Consider the following 10586-nt stretch of genomic DNA (forward strand, 5'->3'; position numbering starts at 1 on the left):
CTACAGTGTTATTCAAATAATCCTCAATACAATAGCATTTAAAAGTATTTCTTAGCAAACTGATTCTGGTTTAATGGTAGAATATGTACACAGTTAAGAACCCCAGAAGCTGAGTTTGTAACTTAACTGTTAATCTTTTCGTTCCCAAATACTTAATAATGTTTCATAATTACTATCCATGGTGAATATTATCTATCATCCTGTTACTTTTTCTTATTGCACCCAGGCATTCTTTAGACATTTTACTTACGTTGATTGATGGTGTATTTGTTTTTTTATTTACTTTTTAACACCACCCTCTTGTGGTCTTTATTTGTAACAGCAGGAGATGCTTCAATCCCAAGACAAATTCATTATTCGAACCTCCAGGCAATAGAATCACAAGATTTCTGATCCATACAATTCACACTCTCACAGACAGAGGACAGTCTGGCAGCTCCAGCGTTCGCCACTAACCGCTGGAATACACACCAAGCCGTCAGTACGATGCCTCTTTGCTTATGCGCTATTTGTCCATTGAAGTTCCAGAACAGACGACACTGCATTAAAGAAATGTCAGGTGATCTCGCCGATCGGTTTTAACCACAAGGTGGCTTTTATTCACCTGTACCAATCGTACTGGCAACCCACTCACATGGCCCCACCATGGCTATCACCCTGCTTACGCCAAACACCCATGGTGGGCATACACACACGCACACACTGTATACAATGATGAACATTAAACCCTATGCATGTGTGGAAGTAAAACACCTATACTGACTTTTATTCCTCTAAATTCTGCTCGACACCAGGAATGAAGTAAATTTTACCTGACAGAACTTGAGGAAGATAAAATTTCTTTATTAAAGCAGGGTGCAGCCGGAGTTGACATCTAAGAAACGGGGCATTCCCGTCCCAAAGAAGCAGACCCCCGAACAACAGAAAAGCTCAGTTCTAATACATTTCTTTTACTCCCTTTAAAAGAATCTTCTACCTCACTGCATAAGATGGAAAGTGTGACGGTCTCAGAGGTGGTGATCTCATGCCCCTTCACACTCCTCTAGGCCCAGGGACAGACATCCAGTTGCCATCAGCTCCATCCCAGCCTTGCTAAGCCCTTCACATATTTCTATTCGGTCCAATCCATGCGATCAAGTAAATCATATTAAACATAGCACACATATTAGACTACATAAGAATATAAGTCTCTTTATTCGGTATTTCTGTCTGCTCCTCCATTATCTTCCTCTGCAGCACTGAGTAGCCGGTGTAATGCATCCTGTTTCTCAGCAAGTCTCCGATTATTTTCAGAAACAGGTGGTTTCAGCTTCCAGTTTCAGGGTCAGCGCAAGACACACATGCACACGTCTTCTTGCCTAAGGCCTTAGACATTGACAGCATTACCTCTACGCACCCCTCCTGGCCCTACTGGAATTTTTCTTCCACACATGACATTACAATGCAGCACAATGACATGCAGCGCATGCCGACTATGGAGCACTTATTACACTGATAGCACCAAACCAACCTCCACGGTGCTCGATGGTACCTTCAGTGCTACAAAACCATTAAATCATAAACGACCTTCCCACTGCTTTTGTTACTGAAATGAGAAGTGTCCAGCAATAGAAAAGAGCCTCGCTTATCGTGGATCTATGTGTGTGACGTGCCATCCCATACAGTAGGTGGCAGCAATATATGAACTGGAGTCCCATGGTTATAATGGAGAAGAGTAGACCAGTGACAGGAATCATAGGCGATGTTCAAATTCAGGGACTGTGTCCGAATTCAGGAGCTGCATCATTATGAGGATGAATTTGAAGTAGAACTGGGCGGTATGACCAAAAATTTATATCACGATATTTTTCAAAGATATATTGGTTTCATGGTATACGACGGTATGACTGGGTGTTTATCACATTTTACAGGACTCACTTTTGTTTTACGTCTTTGCATTGTTCCCACATTAACTATATTATTTTATTATTAGCCATTGTGCCTATCTGCTACCTTGATGGTAACATACGCCTAACATGTTTGTTGGCTAACTGCTTATAGATAAATGGCTAATGTTAAGGTGTGTGCCGGCCAAATTAATGTTTTTGTTAAGTGTTCAATAGTTCAGTGTTGCTGGAATGCGAGCTTCACTGACCCGTCCGGGATGTTGGTCTTTAAGATGCTTCACCAGGTCCGGCCAACCAGCGCAAATGCGTTCAGCGGCTATTGAGAGGAGGGGAGGGGCTGCGCGAGAGTGTGCATGTGCGTGTGTTAGGGTGGTCCACTGTTATGTAGTAAAATTTCATGTTTCTTATACTGAATCAGACACACAATGCCCTTATTACAATTGACAATGTAAATGAACTCTGAAAATTTGAAGACAATCGGATAATATTTAGAGGTCGCTCCAAATGTCAGCTTTTGCAAGAAATTACCAACCACACTGAAACAACACGTAATGCGTCCTATTGTACTATTGCACTATGCAGGCTACCAAGCACACGTACACATTGCTACAGCAGCTGCAGCACACACTAGCCACTCACAGCCAGTCTATTATTAGTCGGATTCGCTTTTTTCGATGAAAGAATCAATGCCACAGAGAAGAATGCCATGGTGCAGAACCTGAAGCAACCGCCAAAGAAAGAAGCTCTTAAGAGACTCGAAGGCAAGAATTTTTTCCCCTCGGCAGTCATCAAGTGAATTTGTGAGCATTTTCGCAGCGCTTCTCCTAGATGGTGCTGTGCTGGCTGGTCATTTGCTGTACAAGAAACCTGAAAACCCTACCTACATATGGCTCAAGACATCTTGTGATAAGATGACAGTGGTCAGTGGTTGTGCCGAAAGCAATCTGTCACAAAATTTTGTCAAAAATTCAACTCGACCCTAACAATGGACAAGAAACAGAAGCAGTATATCCTGATTGATCCCGACAGCAATTTAAGGACGTGCCTTACTCTCCAAAGGACGCTTTCACCGAATAACATCTTTGTGGGATATTGAACATTGTTGTTTCTGGTACACATGTTATTACTACAGTATAATGCTTCATTTCTGTTGTATCAGTAACAAAATAAATGTGAATCATCAAAATGAAATATCCATAGTGCAAAAAAGGCACAAACTGGACCCCTAAATGATGAGCTATAAGCCTGAAACTATGTAGTTTTATTTTGTTTCTGAAGTGGAAATAGGGCAACATCTGTCTGACCTGGTAATTTTAAACTGGAATTTTTGGACCACCCTAGAGTGCGTGCACGCGTACCTGTACTGTAATGGTGCTGTGGGAAGTGTGGCAAATGAGGTGAAAACCGCACTGTTGGTATCAATAATGGTGAAAATAAGTATCTAAACAGATACTAATTTTTACTATCGATTAGTATCTGAGAATCGATTTTGACAACCCCAGTGTCTCATTAATTTCAACTCCAGCATCAGCTATACTGTATCTTCCATTTCTGATCTTTTGTGGTCACCCCTTAAACAGTTTCCAGCTGTGTCACTTTCCGAACGTTGTGTAGGCTATTTAAACCGATACTGCGGTATAAGAAAAATTCACATCATAACAAACATAAAAAACAGTTTTCGGTATGAACCGGTATACCGCCCAACACCAATTTGAAGACTGAATGTATCACAGCGATGCAACAAGGATGCCTCATTTCAAAGGGTCCTTCAAGTGCAGCTTAGAAGTGCATCGTTCTTTCATGAAGGATCCACCTGCTCCATGATGGATGCATCCCAAGGATTCTACTCAGGCTAACATGTCCCAAGATTCATTGTGCAGAGGTGGGTGTGCCCCAGTTAGGTGATAGGAACAACGCTTCATGACTCAATGTTAAGGGCAGGAACAGCAGGTGACAGAAATTCCCCAGAACCCATTGAAAACCCTTTCTGTTTGAACTTCGATATTGGGATCTCAGCCAAAGAATGACGTTTTTTTGTATTTGTATTTGAAGAAGCCTCTGGAATAGATTAAGCTTTGTCATGTCACTGTGACACACTCAGTCTACTAATACAGCCTTAGAAGGATGCAGCCCCTGAATTCAGACACAGCTACTGTGTAACTACTCACTGTTTATGTGCCTTACTGTCCGACTTCCCTGCTTTTCCTGTTATTTTTGTTGGACTATTGGAATACACGTATTTAGTCTTTTTAAGGATTACCATTGAAGTACTCCCCATTTGAGTAAATATGTTTTCATATTGTTCCTCCCTGGGTCTAAAATGCTTAACTATATATAATGTGCAGTTTGTTAGAATAGATTAGAGGTATGAAGAAGCACTCCAAGAGAAAGGAGCCACGATGACCTTCATTTTAGAATGCCATTAGAACCACCACATCTCTAGTTCTCTGGCTGTGTACGCTATACTCGTACAAAAAATACAGTTGGCGCTATGGTAGGACCATGTCAGCAGTACATTCCTAAGGAAAGAGCGACTGACTAAGATCAGATCCAACTGGTGCCCGTGCTTCAAACGAAGTCTAGGAGACTTTGTGTTGAGGCTTTGTTTGGAAGAAGGAGTTGGTTGTGCACTGGTCAAAGTATGTGCATAACTCCTGTAGTTGCTGCCCTTTGTTATTCATGTTTCCTACTCCAGGTGTCCGAAGTAAGTGGGCAAGGATTTATGGTCAACACACACTCTTGGGATACTTCTAATGACAGTTCACAGGTTCTCATACAATTTGTCCTTTGCCTCAGGAGTGGCACTCAATGCAAAGCTCACTTCATGCTCTCTACTTATCATAACACTTCCTCTGCCAGAAGAAGGTGTAGTCTTTTAGAGTGCTGGAATCTGTCAGGTGAGTTTCCTGAAGGCTGGCTATGTTGAAGTTGAGCCTCTTGAGCTCCTTGTTGATCACAGCTGTCTTCTTGGCATTGGTAATGTCATGGAGGTTGTCAGTGAGCCCTGTCATCATCGTACAAACTTTCCAGGTACCCAGTTTAAGAGGTGGTCTCTATTGTTGTCTGTGCTTTTCACCTGGTACAATGTTTATAACCTGTAATGTTTATAACCTGTAATTCTGATTAATCCTCTTGTCCATGCACCCAATGAGGAAGGCAGGCTGTGGCAGAACAGCACCTGTTTCACTGGGGGCCCCCAGCTTAAAGTGGTCGGTAACTGTCCAGTGCGATCCTAGAATCCTTCCTACTGATGGAAGCAGCCCCTGGTACAATTGAGGTGAGTGGCTTATAATCGATACCTTTTAGAGCTATAGTATAGATAACAGAATATGATGTTGTTTCTTTTGTGATGTATGATATTATAGAAATGTTTAAAGGAATGACTGTTTATTTGTAATAGGGCACCTTACCAATGGTGCCACATAAGGTACATTTGATTTTCTCTGAGAAGTCAGAAATTCCAAGGTGTGCTATGCCTCATCCAAATAATCTCCCGTTCGAGCTACACATCACAGAACAAACATGGCTGTCACCATGAAAACACTGTTGTGTGTTGTTGCCTTTAGCAGATTTGGACCAAGATTCTTTTTTTTTGAGAGACAAACAAACAAGAAACATGAGCTAGTCAATCCACATTAAAACCTTCATAATATTTCAGTAGATCCAAAGTGCTATTCTTTCGAGAGGCAAATTACAAACAAACAAAAGACACTAACAAGCCTGGTAGAAATCTGATATTGCATGCTAGTCATGATATAGTTTTCTCTAAATCAACCACATGCAAATACATTAATAACTATAGTAAAGTTTAGCAAAATAAACATTCTTAAATATTTATAAAATAGTTGACTGTGTAAGCCATCATGTTGAAATGACGACACAGGGGAATCTTGTACAACAAAATTCTCTCTGACATCATAGGAAAGGAGACATGTTTCTGACAGGAGGTGACATTTTCAACTCAATTTCGTGACGTTTTTATCCAACTTCCAACTCAGAGAGATAATCGAATGCAGGAATAAGCATTTAAGTAATTCAAACATTTTGATGTGTGTTCAGTAGGTGTAGGGGACTGGATAGTCTGACAGATACTGGATGGATACCCTGGCAGATTCAGGGGGACCGGCATTATAGATCACCGGCACAGATCTTACCCACCTATAAGTCATCCACTTCTCCCCCTGCCAGAAGAGGGCAGAGCCCATCATCAGGGAGACCAGCCACCCAGCTCACACCTCGTTCGCACTCCAGTGCTTAGGAAAATGCTACTGGTACATCATCAACTGCACCACCTATTTCAGGGACAGCTTCTTTCTCCAAGCCATCAGTTTCCTAAATAACCAGTAACCTTCACCTGTCCCCACTGTTTTGTATTAAACAGTATTGTCAATTCCATTTCTGCACTATATTAGTACTCTCTAGCTCACTGGCTATCTACATATATCTCTTATTCTGGGGGTGGCTGTCTAGTGATGGGCCCCCATATGATGGAAAACCACACTGTAGCATTTTTCCTTCTTTTTAAATGCCTGTTGTTTCACCCTAAAGCCCTAAATTAGGGATTGGGTTAGGGTTATGATTAGGCTAGCATAATGCTAGTGTTAGGGTTCGAAAAAGTATGGTATTTCCAGGGATCAAAATGAGTTTTAATGGTACTTCTAGTGACCCGTAAGATGGGAAACCACACTGGCATTTCCAACAGCCTGTCGATCCAACCTAATGCCCCAAAATACGGTTAGGGTTAGCAAACTGAGACTAGGGTTAGGTTAGAAAAAATATGGCATATTTTTATTGGCAGACATCAACATATTTTTTATGACAGTTCAGCTCCCCCGTAGGATAGGAAACCACAGTATTAGCATATTCCCTACTTTCCAACAACCTGTTGTTTCACCCTAAGGCCCCAAATTAGGGTTAGGGTTAGCAAACTGAGACTAGGGTTAGGTTAGAAAAGGTATGGCATATCCAAACATCAACATGTGTTTTTATCACAGTTCTGCTACGCAGTTGGATAGGAAACCACAGTTTAGCAGACTTTAGTAGCATATTTCCTACTTTCAAACAACCTGTTGTTTCACCCTAAGGCCCCAAGTTAGGGTTAGGGTTAGCAAACTGAGGCTAGGGTTAGGGTTAGAAAATGTATGGCATTTCCAGACATCAATATATGTTTTTATGACAGTTCTCCTCCCTCGTTGGATAGGAAAGCACAATTTAGCAGGATTTAGTAGCATATTTCTTACTTTCCAACCACCTGTTGTATAACCCTAAGGCCCCAAGTTAGGGTTAGGGTTAGCAAACTGAGCCTAGGGTTAGGGTTAGAAAAGGTATGGCATATCCAGACATCAGCATGTTTTTTTTAATGACAGTTTTGCTAACCCTATAAATGCCTGCTTGGGCTTCCGCCTGTCAGGCATCTCCATTTCATAAATCACATAACTCAGCCTTCGACTGACCCAATAGGGCCTTTGGCCAGCCGTCGTTGGTAAAAGCAGGAGAACCTTTTGGTCAGGCTTGAAAGTCCATCTCCTTGTTGACTGGTCATACCACTGGGCCTGTGTCCTCTGAGCCTGGTGCACATGTTCCTTTGCCTGACGCACCATCTCTGCCATCTTGTCTCGCATTTTTAGAACACATGCGAGTACACTGGTGTTTGCTGTAGGCTTAGGCTGCTCGCAGGCAGCACGCAGCAGATGAAGAAGCTCCCTCATCTGCCATCCATACAAAAGTTCAAAGGGCGAAAACCTAGTGGAGGCTTGGGGCAACTCCTGGTAAACAAAGAGGAGATAGGGCAACCACTGGTCCCAGTCCTTGCCATTGGCTGACAAACTTTCAGTGCATACTTTTTAAAGTCCTGTTGTACCTCTCCACCAAGCCACCCATCTGAGGGTGATAGGGAGTGGTTCTTACCCCTTTAACCCCCAATATAGTATAGACTTGTTTAGGGGTCTTTGATAGGAAAGCAGTGCCCTGGTCTGTGAGTTTTTCCTGAGGTAGCCCTACCCGGGAGAATAACTTAAAGAGTGTACGGATGATGGCTCCAGCTGCGACTCTACGTAAGGGGTAAGCCTCGGAGCAGCGGGTTGCATAATCACACACTACCAGAATAAATCTGTGACCCGAATGGGTCCTCTATATGGGTCCGACTATGTCCATACCTATGCGGTGAAATGGAACCTCCATAATAGGGAGTGGCTGTAGAGGGTAAGGTTGAACTGTATCTGCTAGACAGCTGACATGTGGGACAAGTCTTGCAATAGTTCTGCACCTTGGTGTATAACCCCGGCCAGTGAAAATGAGTGGCTATACACTCAAAAGTCTTAAAATTGCCCAAATGTCCTGCCCAAGGAAAGTCATAGCCTAATGCTAGCACTTTGGCCCTGAGACAGTTTTGGACAACCAACTGTTCAGAACTGCCTCCATCTGGTTGATGGCACAACAGACCACCATGAACAAAGTAGTATTCCTCAGTTAAAGCTGCAGCTGCTCCTGTCTTCTTCCCCTCAATCTTGGTGATCTTATTGAAAGCTTCTCTCAGGGTCTCATCCTTCTTTTGCAGGGCACTCAAATTACTGGGAACCTCCCACAGTCCGCTTACAGGTTCCTCAGGGCTTAACACCTGGTTCTGCACTAGGGTCTGGGTGCTGCCCATGTCAAGGAGGGCAACAGTGGGCTGGCCATTCACCACCACTAGGGTAGTCTGAACCATCCCCCTGACATTCCACCGGTTCCCTCCCAGGTCGTCTGAAGGTCTGGAACCTGAAGTTCTTTGGTCCCTGGCGAGAAGCAAGGAATGCCTCCACCTGTTCTGCTGCGGGCTGTACTCCTTCACACACACCTGTACATCAGGGGCCAGGGCAAGAAGGTACTGCTCTAGGACGATGATCTACCCGATCTCCTCCACGGTCTTCCCTATGGGCTTGATCCACTTCCGATACAGGTCTTTCAGCCGATGGTAGAGTTCCTTGGGCGTCTCCCTGGGTCGAATATCTGGATTATGGAGCCTCTCACGATAGACTTCTTCATTGATGTCATATTTCATTAGGATAGCTTCTTTTACTTTATCATATTCCATGCCCTCCATAATGTCCATAGCTACATAGGCAGCCCTCACCCGACCCATAAGATACGGCACCAGGTATACAGCTCAGTCTGCCCTTGGCCACCTATAAGCTACAGCCAGTCTTTCGAACGCGGTGAGGTATTGTTCTATGTCATCTCCTTCCTCCAGGCTAGGCACCTTGGCCCTGGTCCAGGCTGCGGGCAACATACTTGTGGAGTCAGTCCCTGTACGGTGGGAGGTGCAGGCCAGCTCCTCTGGCTGGGTGTGGAGAGGAGCTTCATCCAGGCGTAGCCGTCCCCCACGGTCACCCGTATGCTCAGCTTCCAGCTCATCCTGAAACTGACTGAGTTAGACTTGTACACTCTGACACATCTGCTCCTGCTTGAGAGACTCCCGCTTCAGGGTCTGCGGGGTCTTCTGGATCAACCAGTAGAGCATGTTCAGGTCCTGGATGGCTGGCAGTTCACTCGCCCCAGGATCCACCTCTACCATTCCTCCAATGGCTCTATGCTCACCCTGGTCCCCAGAATGGTCCACTGGCAGCTAACCCATGGCTTGTTGGCTGTAGGACATATCAGGCTTGGTCTGCTTAGACTTGATGGTCTTCCACCCAAGTGTGCTGGAGGGCATCATGATCACACTTCTGACACCAAATGTGAAAAAATGGAGGGGCTAGACAGGCCCCCCACCTCATTAAGGGGATGTCAACACCCATATGACATGCAAAGTACAAACAAAGCACAGCTCCAGTAGTCAAACTTCACATCAAGCCATCATGAACAATACTGAAATTCATTTAGTTCAGGCCTGAAAAGAAAGACTCCCTTACTCTAGCCCCCTCCCCTTATATACCGGTTCTCAATAGGTTAATTAGAAGAGTCCAAAAATACAGGGGGAAACAGATTTGAGTACACCATATGACTACAACTTGCAATACCTACTTTCACCACCAAACTAAACAGAATAGCTGAACATTAGCCACATACATTCTGCCTCCACAAACGAGAAGTTTGTTTTTAACTTTCAACACAACTATCCGGTTGAGGGTGGTGCTTGAGAATGGCACCCCTACTTGAGCCGCTAGGCAGAGGATTCTGAAGGCATACACACATTCGCCAACGCTAAGCACAAGTGCTTTAGAATCTGATGATTACGCCTCCCACTTTGCTTGCTTTGAGGCCTGGCACCTCAGATCCATCCACTTGTTAGTAGCCTGTCTTATCCAAGCAACATCATCAAGAAGCCTGGATAAGCTGCTGAATCTTCTCACATCCAGATGGTTTTTGACAGCTGAGCCACCAGGTGTTGCCCTCTGTAATATTTTATCTTGTAAACCAGTGGGTGGTGGGTGTATCTGAGCAGAGTTCAGGTTGAGTCAGAACAGTAGTGTCGTTTCTTACTCCAGATTCCTCAGTTGTGGAGTTCTCATGCGAGGTGGCTTCTTCGCGTTACTTCTTAGCCTGAGCTCTTGTTGTCGTTGCTGAAAATGCCTTCCTTCTCATCTTCTTGATGCTATCTCTGGTGTCTGTCACAACCTTATCAGCAGACTTTATTGACCATTCAGCAGCACCTTCATGCAGAGGAGAACATCAGCAATGGCCACTGAGAGTACATCATGACAGCAGCACAAAATCACTTTT

The 10586-nt window shown here is 44.0% G+C and overlaps 1 long non-coding RNA gene across 6 annotated transcripts in view; it reads left to right on the forward strand.

Moving 5' to 3' along the window:
• Positions 1-10586, forward strand: part of LOC125739935 (uncharacterized) — a 148532-nt gene that overhangs the window by 1174 nt on the left and 136772 nt on the right. For 4 of the 6 annotated variants that reach the window (XR_007397389.1, XR_007397391.1, XR_007397390.1 and 1 more), the window contains exon 2: positions 323-5163. This is a non-coding gene — a long non-coding RNA (uncharacterized LOC125739935). The remainder of the gene's footprint in view (positions 1-322; positions 5164-10586) is intronic. The other 2 variants (XR_007397392.1, XR_007397394.1) reach the window with 2 other exon arrangements.

The sequence above is a fragment of the Brienomyrus brachyistius genome, chromosome 4 (genome assembly GCF_023856365.1).
Source record: "Brienomyrus brachyistius isolate T26 chromosome 4, BBRACH_0.4, whole genome shotgun sequence".
NCBI lineage: Eukaryota > Metazoa > Chordata > Actinopteri > Osteoglossiformes > Mormyridae > Brienomyrus > Brienomyrus brachyistius.